This window comes from Lithobates pipiens, unplaced genomic scaffold (assembly GCF_037356315.1).
Source record: "Lithobates pipiens isolate NorthernLeopardFrog02 unplaced genomic scaffold, aLitPip1_a1.2 Scaffold_19, whole genome shotgun sequence".
In the NCBI taxonomy this organism is placed as follows: domain Eukaryota; kingdom Metazoa; phylum Chordata; class Amphibia; order Anura; family Ranidae; genus Lithobates; species Lithobates pipiens.
The window spans coordinates 227258490-227272223 of NW_027507764.1; the positions used below are offsets into that span (position 1 = coordinate 227258490).

Below are 13734 nucleotides of genomic sequence, written 5' to 3' on the forward strand. Positions count from 1 at the left end.
AATATATACCATAAGCAGTCTAAACTTCAGCTATAGTATTTTCCCTTATATTAGAGGCCTGTAATCGAATTGCCTTTTTTATGAATTGTTTATCCATTGATATGGCATTTTGGCCCACTAGATCTATTTTTACACATGAAAAACATAAATATGGTTGCATAATATAAAATGATCACCATTATACATATTGAAAAAAAATACATATATTCCAGTTCCTGTTTCTCTCCTCCTACTACTACTGCTATCTTGAATCCCACCACACCCAGAGTTTGGCTACCTGCAGTATTGAATGGCAGCTTTGTTTTTCCTCCCCGGCATTTGCCATGTTTGTTGGATTTTTGAGACTCAAATTGAAGCCTCCTACAGAAGCAAAATGGCTATTAGTATGTATCCACCAGCCACTCTTAGTTGGCGGCATCCATTATTAAATAATCAGAGTTTCCCTCTAACAATGACTTCCAATTTACATGGAAATTCCCTATCTTTTTAGGATCCCTCCATGTATACAAGCAGAGTGTTCCTCATATTCACTGCTTGACAAGCAACAGCAAAACCCTATCACTTTTTTTGTAATATTTTTCCACACAAAAAACAAAACAAAAAATGTAATTTAGGTTACAGTACGATTTGATCTCAAGTTGTCTGATATTACACTGCAATTGTCATTTCTCTGCTATGTAGGTACTACTGAAAGGCTTTGGTTTTCATATGTGTGCTGTTTATGACTGCCCTCAAACAGCAAGGGCTTAAAATTCCCTACTGTAAGTGTGGGAAGTACTGCAGCCCCTTTACCACAAATGTTAATGAATGAATGAATGAATGAAATACTTGTATAGCGCACAATGCGGACTGAATTGCCAGGGAGAGCACCACTGACTATTGCTCCTTTCCCGAAAGCTAAACAGCAGTGTATTCTTTTTTAGTTACATACACTGGGAAATCCTCAGAAAACTAGGATTTATAATCCTTATAAAATAAGCGATAAAAAATAGCTACTGTTCAGCATCATCCTGTATGCTCCTTCCAACTACATAAACCTGTATAACGTTAATACTGTAATAAATACTTAGTGTATAAGTGGAAAAATACATATACAATGCATCTCTTTTATAAATACACATTTTCTTATGTTTTAGCCCTTTAACATACTGCAAGCACAGAATAAATAACTGTTGATTCTGAAAGAAATACAGAGAGCTCTTAATTTCCTGTTGTGGGTAGAAAAAACTGCCTTCATTTAGGCCTTCATCATTTATGAATGACGTCATTGGCAGCTCTCCCGAATCATGTTACTCCCAACAATGGTACTGCCTTTGTTACCTGATGACTGAAGTTTGGAAACAATGTCCAGCTTCTACTTCACCCTTCCACATCTCTGAACTAGTTGATGTTCTTAAAGGCCAACAATGTAGACTGGAGCTTTGGAATCTCTCATGCTGCTGAGTTTAGAGGGTACAATAGAATCCTCACTTTAGGAAGTATTACTACTCTGCACTTGACTCTTATTGGAGCACACTGCTTGTTAATCAAAAGCAAGCGGAAGCCTGCTAAGAAAGATTAATTGAACATTTCAGACAGCTGCACTCATTTTAAAGTAATACTAAAGTCTTGTTTTCTTTTTCTTAAAAATAACAAATATGTTATAATTACCTGCTCTGTGCAGTGGTTTTGCACAGAGCAACCCTGATCCTCCTCTTCTCGGGTCCCTCTTTGGTGCTCCTGCCCCTTCCTCCTGTTTAGTGCCCTACAGCAAGCAGCTTGCTATGAGGGCACCCAAGCCGAGCCACAGCTCTGTGTGTCCATTCAGACACAGAGCCACGGCCCCCTTTCTCTCCTAATTGACTCACTGACTTGGACACCAGCAGAAGCCAATGGTGCCACACTGCTGTCTCAGCTGATGAGGAGGGGAGTCCTGGACAGCCGAGTTTCTCGTGCAACACTGCTGGATCTGGATGGAACTCACGTAAGTATTAGGGGGGGGGGGGCTAATGCACACAGAAGGTGTTTTATCCTAATGCATATGCATTAAGATAAAAAAAAAAACCTTCTGCCTTTACAAACACTTGTAAAAGTAACATGTGTGGTTGTTTTTTGACCTCAAATTAAAAATATGGATAGCATACAAAAAACTTAATTAAACGTGTAAATAATAGTACACACGCGTTAAAGTCCTTTATTGTAGCAGTGCAAGGTAAGTTGATTTTGTGCAATGAAGGATTGAACTGAATGTATTAAAAAGAGGCTGGGATTTCAATATTTTTTTTCTTCATCTTTTTTTGAAATGGTGTGTTAATGTTTCCTAAAGCTGTATTTAAAGCAAACTTGACAATATGACCCAAAAACTAGTCAAAGTAATGCAATGCATGCAATGAGTGACAGTGTATCCAGTGTCCAGTAAGTCTTCCTAAAAGTTCTTTATTTTCTTACTTTGTTTAAATAATTGGTTTATCACATAGGAACTATGCCTGGTTTTATGTTCCTTTAGCTGGAAACATCTGCCATCCCCGCAAATCCTAGCCTGAATGAGGCTGAGAAAATTCTGCAGATATTCTGCGGTATTTTATGAAACTCAGTTCCTGTTGAAGCCTTGAGAAACTAACCTTATCTCCTGCCTTTAGAGGACCAGAAGAAGCCAGCTGCCACATAAGCACTGGAGCAACTTCCTCCATTCCTGCTTTGTTTCCACAAAAAGATGGTTTATGTGAAATTAAAGCTACAGCATATCTGCCCAAAACACTCCTACATCTGAACCTGTTGCCTTTTCGAATGGCAAGCAGCTTCTGTTTACCTGAAATTTACATGATGCTTAATGTTGGCCAAACAAAAGAACGTCAGTTGAACCATACCAGGATGCATTCATGAATGCATTTATTTATTTGCATATAAGTAAGTAACATTGAGGTTGGTTTACTAAAGGCAAATATACTGTGCACTGCAAGTGCGGTTGCTCTAGATCTAATTGGAAAGCTCTGAAATGAGGGGGACCTCTGCGGGATTTCTATCATCCAATCATGTGCAAGCAAAAAGGCTGTTTTTTTTTCCTTGCATGTGATTGAGCATCCTTTGATGCTGGTCCCACATTGCTAATTAGCATACAGTTGTTGCACATTATAAGCACCAACATTGGATCAGCTCCAATCCCACTGGCGTCCGGACATGTATGTTGTTTGTTTTATGTTTGATGTAAGCAGATGTAAGTTTCCTGTTGGGATCAAATAATGTTATTCGATCAATAACAGCAGACACATTATAGTCATATAAATGGTGGCTTTTTCAATTAGACCTTCAAGCGTGTTTTAGGAATTTATAGGTGTATTTTGTAAATTATATTAAATTAAGTCTTCTAAAACCTTCAATAAATTAAATTTTATTTTTGAGACTTTGGTGCTCTGTTCCTTAGTGAGCCTCACTTTTCTTTGGGTCACCAGTCTTTAGGGACCCATGTTTTATTATATCCTTTGCAAAGTGAAGCTTTACCTCATTTACTAAGCTCTAAAGCAAGTACACTTGCAGTGCACAGTATATTTACATATAATAAATCAACCCCAATGTGTCTGGTACAACTGTAGCTCAAAACTCATCCTTTAAATATAATAACAATGCCAAAGATAGTCAGGGATGTGATACGCTGACACTGTTAAAGTGTTACTAAACCCAATAGTATGAAAATAGGTCGTCACAGTGCCCACAGCTTATTATCTTCTTTTAACATTAAAATACTGACACTTTATACCTTTTTGGCTGATCTGTATACCACAGTCACATGATAAACTACAGAGTCTGCCCAAGTGCTGAATGTTCAAGTAGGAGGAGATTTCCACTACAGCCTGTGTCCTTGTGCTGGTATGGGAGGCAGTTCATCCATCAATCAAGATGTGACATCCCACCCACCATGTTCTCTTTTAGTTACTAGGCATGGAGGAGGTCTCAGGTGTGAAAGGGGAGCAGGTGTGTTAAATTTGGAGTTATTGCTCTCACTCTCTCATACTGCCCACTGGAAGTTCAACATGGCACCTCATGGCAAAGAACTCTCTGAGGATCTGAAAAAAAGAATTGTTTCTCTACATGAAGATGGCCTAGGCTATAAGAAGATTGCCAAGACCCTAAAACTGAGCTGCAGCATGGTGACCAAGACCATACAGTGGTTTAACAGGACAGGTTCCACTCAGAACAGGCCTCGCCATGGACGACCAAAGAAGTTGAGTGGCTGTGCTCAGCATGATATCCAGAGGTTGTCATTAGGAAATAGACGTATGAGTGCTGGCAGCATTGCTGCAGAGGTTGAAGGGGTGGGGGGTCAGCCTGTCAGTGCTAAAACCATATGCTGCACACTGCATCAAATTGGTCTGGATGGATGTCGTCCCACAAGAAAGCCCGCAAACAGTTTGCTGAAGACAAGTAGACCAAGGACATGGATTACTGAAACCATGTCCTGTGGTCTGATGAGACCAAGATAAACTTATTTGGTTCAGATGATGTCAAGCGTGTGTGGCGGCAACCAGGTGAGGAGTACAAAGACAAGTGTGTCTTGCCTACAGTCAAGCATGGTGGTGGGAGTGTTATGGTCTGGGGCTGCATGAGTGCTGCCGGCACTGGGGAGCTACAGTTCATTGAGTGAACCATGAATGCCAACACGTACTGTGACATACTGAAGCACAGCATGACCCCCTCCCTTTGGAGACTGGGCCACAGGGCAGTATTCCAGCAAGATATTAACCCCAAACACACCTCCAAAATGACCACTACCTTGCTAAAGAAGCTGAGGGCAAGCATGTCTCTAGACCTAAACCCTATTGAGCATCTGTGGGGCATCCTGAAACGGAAGGTGGAGGAGTGCAAGGTCTCCAAAATAAACACCAGCTCTGTGATGTCATCATGGAGGAGTGGAAGAGGACTTCAATGACAACCTGTGAAGCTCTGGGGAACGCCATGCCCAAGAGGGTTAAGGCAGTGCTGGAAAATAATGGTGGCCACACAAAATATTGACACTTTGGGCCCAATTTGGCTTAGATATTATGTGTTGAGTTATTTTGAGGGGACAGCAAATTTACATTGTTATACAAGCTGTACACTCACTACTTTACATTGTATCAAAGTGTTACTTCTTCAGTGTTGTCACGTAAAAAGATATAATAAAATATTTACTTTTGTGATACTGTAAATAAAGAATAAAAAATAAATAAGTTAAAAATGTTGTACTATGATATTTTACTTTGGTTGTTTGCATCAATGTTTTTGTACCTACAGAAAATATACAGTATTTTATGGAAAACTGGGACACACCACAGACCTAACCAAAATTAGGTTGCGCTCACGCAGTTAATATGCAAAAAATGTGTTGGCTTTAAAGAAATGTGAAATTCCTGTGTGTAAAACAGCTTTATCTGTACACCTGTATGTACATCTGTTGGCAAGGCAAGGTATTCAGGATTACATCTACTATAGATGTAAGTGCAGTTACACCGTTAACTGTGCTTCCCACCTGACATGCACAGTTCATAAAAAGTAGGTTTCTTACTATCTAAGCCGTCCAGTGGCCATTTTATACCCTACAATGGATTTTTTTTTATTTTTTATATTCCATTCATCCATAAGGCACTGGACTCTATAGATGATTGCTTGTTCCTCTTTTCTGTCTGATAGGGATCTGGGGAAATTTGTTTTATGCACATTTGCTACACTGTTCCTCCCACACACATCCTTTTGCTACATTAAAGTATATTTAAACTTCATTATTTAAAACTGCCATTTTCTCCAGTGCCTTTTCCATAAAAAATATTTGGCTGTTGTAGTATATTTCCCTGTTTTTCATTAAAGCTTCGCTGCAATGGGACTAGAGGAAAGAGGCGCGTGTATGCCTTATGCATGCAGCTACTTACTAAGAAACTAAAAACAAGCCCAAAAACCTTTCCCATTACATACTGTATATTATTATATACTTATATACAGAAATGTGTTTGCTGTGACTCAATTCTACTGTATGTCTTCAATGCATCAAATTTATCAAAAACTGTAGACTTTTTCCCAAATTGTGCATTTCTTCTGAGTGTACTTCTTCTGTGTCAGTGGCAGATAGATAACTTTAGATAAACCTCCAGTTAAAAAGTTTATCAGCGTAGAAGAGATGGACCTAGGAGATAATGCTGACTTCCCCTAACAGTAGATTTGATCAGAAGGCGCTACTGCATCCGTCCTGGAAACTCACATACCTCAACCTCCAGTGAAAAAAACACAGTTTTTTTTTCCTTTAAACTCTATTTTTATAATTATCACATAAAAAATCATACAAATAAAGTCATTTTGATTAGATTTGAATGAATAAAATTCCTATAATCCCAAACGGCTATAGTCTTTCCAAAATGATTTTGCAAATGTGTGAGCGTCAAACGTTCTGCTATTACAGTGATGAGACAAAAACTACTTTTTGTGCTCAACTTGAAAAGGCTTGTCTTTTAAACATTTACAATAGCAGGCATTGGGGGTGATTGACTAAAGGCCAATAGGCTGTTCCTTTTGCAAGTGAATTTTACCTAGAGTTTAGTAAATGAGATGAAGAGCAGCTCACTCCCACTATCCAATCACGTGCAAGCAAGAATGCGGTTTTATTTTCCTTGCGCATGATTGGATACTCTTTGCAAAGTGAAACTCCCCCACATTTAGTAAGCTCTGTGGCAAAGTGGAGGCTTGTTTGCCTTTATTATTAGTATTATTATTCAGGATTTATATAGTGCCAGCAATTTACAATATAAAAAGGAGACAATACAGTTACAGTACAATAAAATACAAGAGGATTAAGAGGGCCCTGCTCAGAAGAGCTTACAATCTTTAATAAATCAATCCTATTGCATGCATCTACTGGTCTCAGTAGGTATCAATAATGTAATGGCAGGTGTAGATGTAGGTGTCAGTTAAGTTAGCAGCTTGGGCTCTAACAACAAAATGTAGAATTTAATTTTCTACAACATATTTATCTAATAAGAAGAATAATACTATTACTAATAATGTGCTACTTGAAATTGTTAGGCTGACTAATGTAAACCTGTTTTCAATGCAAGCAATGCAAAGTGCTAAAATAACCAATCCCTAAAACCAAAATCCAGCATCGGAAAGCTAGTGTATCTTACAGCCAAAATGGTTATGTCGTTTTGGATGGGCTAAAACCCTTGTCAAGTTTTATTGCTGCCTATGCCCTATAAGACCCCTTTCACACTGGGGTGCTTTGCTATAATGCTAAAAATAGCACCTGCAAAGCGCCCTGAAAGAGCTGCTGCTGTCTCTGCAATGTGAAAGCCCCAAGGGCTTTCACACTAGAGCGGTGCGATGCCAGGAAGCTAAAAAAAGTCCTGTTAGCAGCATCTTTGGAGCATCGAAGGAGCGGTGAATACACCGCTCCTGCCCATTGAAATCAATGGGGCAGCGGGGCTATACCGCGGGCATAGCAATGCTGCAGCAGCGCTTTGCGGTGGTTTTTAACCCTTTCTCGTCCGCTAGCGGGGGGTAAAAGCATCCCGCTAGCGGCCAAATAGCGCTGATAATAAAAATAGCAGCGTTTTACCACCGGCACACCCACCACCCCAGTGTGAAAGGGGCCTTAAAGATATTTACCTTCTCTATTTGTCCTGGTGGCCACTGTAATTAGGACTGAAAGTTATGGAAGAATAAAAAACTTAGTTGTCACTAGAACCGAAATAGAGGGGGTCAATGGGGTCGTCCCTCTCACTGACAACTAAGAGGGTTTCTTTCCTTCCCTTCACTTCCTGTTTTGTACAGAAGGCAGGAAATTAAGGGAGAGCTCTCAATGGGACACAAATGGCAAAAATACTTGACAGTTTTAGCCATTACCTACCCTATTCAAAAAAAAAAATGTTTTAGTCTTTAGTTATACTTTATGGAACCAATTACAGTATTCATGTTTAATATTGTACTACAGCTGGGAAGGGTTGAAGATGGCAGCAGACATTATTTTGTATAGAAGTGCTGTCAATTTTTGTCAAGGAATCTATTATAATTTAATATTTGCAGTTTACGGTAACAGGCAGCCTCATTGACTAACAGGGTGATGCAGGGAGAGGGTAAAACCAAAGCACCACCTTCCTAGCTGGCATTTGCACAATAGATTAGACTTCGTTTTGAGGCTCTTGAGGTGTCCTGCCAATTACCCCACAGTACATGCAGCCTGTAAGTGCCTGCACGTCTCTTAAACTTTCACTTTGTTGATTATTGATAACAGGTTTTTAATGTGGTTTTGTACATTTTTACTTGATTTAGTATGCTCAGGAATATATATATATATATATATATATATATATATATATATATATATATATATATATATATATATATATTATATGTAAATAATAAAGCGGCTATAAAGGCTGAAGGTTTTTTAAACTTAATGCATTCTATGCATTAAGGTAAAAAACCTACTGTGTCAGAGGATCCTCCAGCACCCCCTTATAATTTCCTGAGCCCCATCATGATCTAGCAATATACACACGAGCAGTGGCTCTCTCCCTTCTCACTGGGCAGATTGATAGCAGTGGGAGCCAATGGCACCCGCTGCTGTCAATCAAATTCTGTGATGAGCTGCCCTGTCTGTGCCAATGTCTGCTTTTATGGGGACACTTACTAAAGAGGTGGGCCCAAGAGCACCGGCGGGGGACCTGTGGGGAAGAGGATCAGGACTGCTCTGTTAGATAATATTAGAAAAAAACCCAACCTAACATTTACATAATTTGCACACCCCCATATAGTTATCATAAAACATAATCAACACAGTCTGCTGATGATATCGCATTAGTGTGAGCTTTATAAAAAAAAAAAGAGGAATAGTAAAGCTGTATTACCCTTTAGATGCTACACTGTGATGCATGCAAGGTTTGTACAAATTGTAAGCATAACCATTAACACCTTTACAACCGCCCAACACATACAGTATGTGTGGTGGAAAAGGGGTGAGCCCAATGCCCACATATGTGTCGCTGGGTGGGCTTTGTTGATGTGCTGGGAGCGTGCTCTCTGCATGCTCTCAGCACAAGGGCTGAGCTTTTGAACACAGCTCTCAGTCCAGGCTACAGATCGCAAGCTGGTGGGACCAGCTTCCGATGATATGACCATTGTGACTGTGGTCATATGATTAACGATCTTTATTTCAACTCATTTAAACATGCAACTTTTTTATGATTAAGGTTTTCATTTTTGAACTCCTGGATAGGACAGACTGAATTACAGTAAATAATAATGAATGTGTGGTTTTGATATGTTGTCAGTATATAAAATGTTGATTTATGTTGATAATTCCACTGTATGTTTTGACAGTGAATATACACCGTGTTGTAGTTTCCAGAAGAGAAAACACATTAGCTTCTCACTTGGCTTTGTAATACAAAATGCCTAAAATTGCGTTCTTTAACAGAGAGTCTGATATTGCTTAATGCGTTTTTTTTTTTAAAAACACATCTATTCTACAGAAGAAAAAAACAAGAAATAAAGATGCTCGATTCTAGATATAGAAAGCATTCTTCCAGTTGAGAGGTGAATCATAAAGCCGGCATAATTTAGAGGCACTGATTCCTCAATGTCTCATCGCAGGAAAGCTGACCTACCAGGAACACTTAATGAAAAACAAACAAGAAAAAACCAGCACATGGAAAACCTTGTTGACTGCACAAGTCAATGTGTTCAGACGTATGGTGAAGCGAAGAGCAGAACACTAGCAAATTTCATGCTCGAGAAGAGGAAGAGTCTCCGACTAACTTACCAAACTACTATAAATACAACTGCTATTTTAATGCAAGATGCAATGGTTCTCTTTTGGAGTTGAAAGAAGTATAAACGCAGAATAACTCTGTAAACTCTTGAACCACATTATTTTAGAGGTAAGTCAAATTATGTTTATAAAAGGTGCCAGCATATACCGTTTTTCCCACGAAAATAAGACCTACTGTGACTTTCGGGGAGGACTGCAATATAAACCCTCCCCTGAAAATAATCCCTAGGTGAAATCACTTGTAAAATGCCAGAATCCACTCTATCAGAGTAGTATATAGGCCCTAGTATGTGAATGGGGACCTTGGATTGTGGGCTCTTTGAGGGTGCAATGTACAGGGACAATTGTAGACACTCAGGTTGAACTGGATGGACTGGTATCTTTATTCAACCTTACTAACTATGAAACTATGAACCATCTCATGCCTGCTGTAGCCAATCAGCCCCACTGAGTATAAGGGAATTGTCAGGAATGTTTTGATGTACTGTTTTTAGATATATAGCACCTTTTCAAAGGGTGCCTTTGACCATTTCTTGAATTTATACCCCTTTTTAAATGAAATGCTGTTAAAAAATGTCCAAATTTTTAGAACACCATGGCAAAGCCAAAAGAAAATGCTAAAGGTTCACAATGCACCAAGCTTCATAAGCTTCTCACAATATTTTTTTCTCAAATCTAATGTGGAACAAATGGATCACATGAAAGTTTAGGACTGATGTGAGGTGCAGGTGTCAGATGAGTCAATCTAGGATTTCAGTTAAGATCATGTGGCATAGTAAACTGATATGGAAGAATACATCTTTAGACTAAGACTATGAAAAAGTCATGCTCCACTGGTTCAAAAATATGCACTCAGCTATAGTTAAGAAACGCAGAGCTTCAGCCTTGCACGACATTAGGAAAATTATTAATATAAAAAGTGTTCATAGATTTCCCATTTTTTGTGTCATTCACAAAAAGCTTGCTACTGCACTATATGAAGGTGCCATATTATAACTATGAGGCAGTAGCTAAACCCACACCAGTATCAATCAGAATATACTTTTTACCCCATGGTCATTTTTGCCTGTTTAAAAAACGACCTAAATTAGTTGGAAAATCCATAAATATTTATGTACAAAGGCCATGAAAATCGTGTCATGCATTCATATTTTACCTGCAGCACCCCTAGCGTGGCTAGAGTGCTAAGTGATAGGGTTTTGTTAGGTTAGTTAAATTGTCAGGCTTGGTTGTGTTTTTCTGGGTCAGGGTTTGAGTGACTCAGGTAGACTGGATGACTCAGCAGCAGCCTCTCTGGTGACTCCTCCCTGCTTGCTGGAAACTTGGAGAATGTTCCGGAACCAGTTGGGAGGGGTCCAGGAGGAGCTGGCTGGAGTGTTCTGAGGGCCATAACCAATCCCCAACAGAAGGGTTGGCAGGGGACAGGCCCACTCAAATACTCAGGGTGAGACCAACTGGGGAGTTTGGAGTTCAGGTGGAAGATGGAGATGGAGTGTTAGGCTGTCAGAGGCCTTTGAGTGTAGCCCCCTTGTCTGGGGGGTGAACTCAGGCCTGGGCTCGGGTGTAAAGGGCCCCCTTTTCATGAAACACAGGGGAATTCTGACCAGAAGGCATGGAAGCAAGGAAGGGGCAGCAGGAGGACACTGCTGGACAAATCTCCAGGGAGGAATACAGCCAAGGAAAGAGGGCTGGTGAGTGTTACAGGCAGATGGCTGAGAGGCATGCCTGAAGGGACTGAGTGCAAGCAGTCTGGGACGGATGCAGTCTGCGAGGACTGTGGAAAAGTAGCAAGGAGGGCTAGTGAAAGGGGCAGCTGCAGCCAGGCAGTGCCTGAAGAGGAAGTACTGGGAGCAGTAGCCACGTGAAAGGACAGCTAGCATCAAAGACCTCTATTTTTTGCTGCACTACTAAAGGGTCCCTGACTACAAAGGGCATTCGCTTGGATATAACTGAGATTTTGTTGGATCAGCCAGTGCTAGCTGGTCCTGGGAGTTGTAGTTTTACAAGCAAGCAAGTCTGTGCTGGAGGTAGAAAATAAGTGTGTATATACCGGATGTACATAGTGGAGTCTCTGAACAACCCTTCCCCGTCCAAGTTAAATCCCCTAAAAAAAACAAAAACAAAGCTGCAAGGGCTGTTTCTTGTCTTGAGTGAGTGTGGAAAATTCATGTGCCTGGCTGTACAGGGTAGCGAGATATTCACCATATTCCATATGGAATAGTCACCATATCCACTAGCGGCATCTGCGGATGTAGCGCTACATAACAATCAGACATTTACATTCATTTCATAACCTGCACATTTCACAACTAGCTATATAAACATCATAAAAGAAAGCTGTGATACTTACAGAGCGGTCTCTTACGTCCTCTCCTGGGGTCCCTCACTGGCGATCTTGGCTCCTCCTTTTCTCCAAGTGTCCCTTCAATACGCCGATTGCTGTTGGGGCAATCATGTGGGAGTGCACCCAGCAGCGGTGTGTACATTTATAGACATACACAGTGAGGCTCGGCCACACCCACAGGCTCCCTCCTCACAGGATTTGACTGACAGCAGCAAGAGCCTATGACTCTCGCTGCTTCCAGAGACTCCCGTGAATGCAGGAAAAGAGGGACAAAGACAGCGCTGGATTGAGACAGGAGTCCAGTAAGTGTTTAACCAGTTGCTGCCCACCCACTGTCAAATGACAGCGGGGTGGTATGGCTCTTGTTCTGGGAAGACATCATATAGCAGCGTCCCAGAACAGCCACTCTCACGTGCTCGCGGTGGTGCGGCGTGACCCCGATCTTTGTAAAGAGCTGTGTCCATGGCTCTTTAACCATGTGATCGGTAGTGTCCAATCACAGCCGGTCACATTTAAACACGGAAATGCCGTTAATTGGCACTCCACGCCTCACACTGACATCTCTTCGCAGGGGACAACAAAACATGTAATCAGAGCACTGATCATCAGTGCCCTGATTACAGTATAGTGCCAACAGTGTCACTAATCAGTACCCACCAGTGCCAGCAATCAGTGCCCACCAGTGACCGCATGTGCCACCAATCAGCGCCCATTAGTGCTGCCAGTCAGTGCTAGCTATCAGTGACCCTATCAGTGCTGCCCATCGATGCCCATCACTGCTGTCTATCAATGCCCATCAGTGTCACGCATCAATGCCCATCAGTCCTGCATATCTGTGCTGCCTATCAGTGCCCACCAATGCCGCCTATCAGTGCCAATCAGTGCCACCTATTAGTGCCCATCAGTGCCGCCTAACAGTGCCAATCAGTGCTGCCTAACAGTGCTCATCAGTGCCACATATCAGTGCCCATAAGTGCGGCATATTAGTGCCTCCTCATCAGTGCCACCTAATCAGTGCCCATAAGTGCCACCTCATCAGTGCCCATAAGTGCCACCTCATCAATGCCCACCAGTTCAGCCTATCAGTGCCACCTCATCAGCGCACATCAGTGAAGGAGAAAAAATACTTACTGACAGAAACTAAGTAAAAAAAAGAATTGTAAAAAATAAAAAACCCAGCAATCACGAAATGCCACCAAAATAAAGCTCTATTTGTGTGAAGAAAATAATAAAAATGTAATTTGGGTACAGTGTTGCATGAGCACGCAATTGCCCTGGGCAGGAAGGGGGTGTAAGTGGTTAAGGATGGTTGAAAGGGGGGGGCACATGTATTGGCTTTAGAACCACTTTGAAAAGAAAAAAAAGTAGAGCACACCTTTGTTCATATTTAATGTTAGCCATTACTGTCAACTAAATCTATAGTTTTGCCTCCCCCCCCCCATATGGAGATGGAGGGGATTGACAATGCCACAGTATGATATACCAGCTCAGAGTACCACATTATTATATATCAGCTCAGAATGCCCAAATAATTATATATCAGAATACAATGACCATATTATCATATGAAAGCACAGTGACACCTTTTTACATATCAACTCACAGTGTCACATTATTATAT

The 13734-nt window shown here is 40.9% G+C and overlaps 1 protein-coding gene across 9 annotated transcripts in view; it reads right to left on the reverse strand.

Annotated features, from left to right (window-relative positions):
• Window positions 1-13734, reverse strand: part of IKZF1 (IKAROS family zinc finger 1) — a 174904-nt gene that overhangs the window by 96108 nt on the left and 65062 nt on the right. The gene's annotated exons all lie outside the window — the stretch shown is intronic.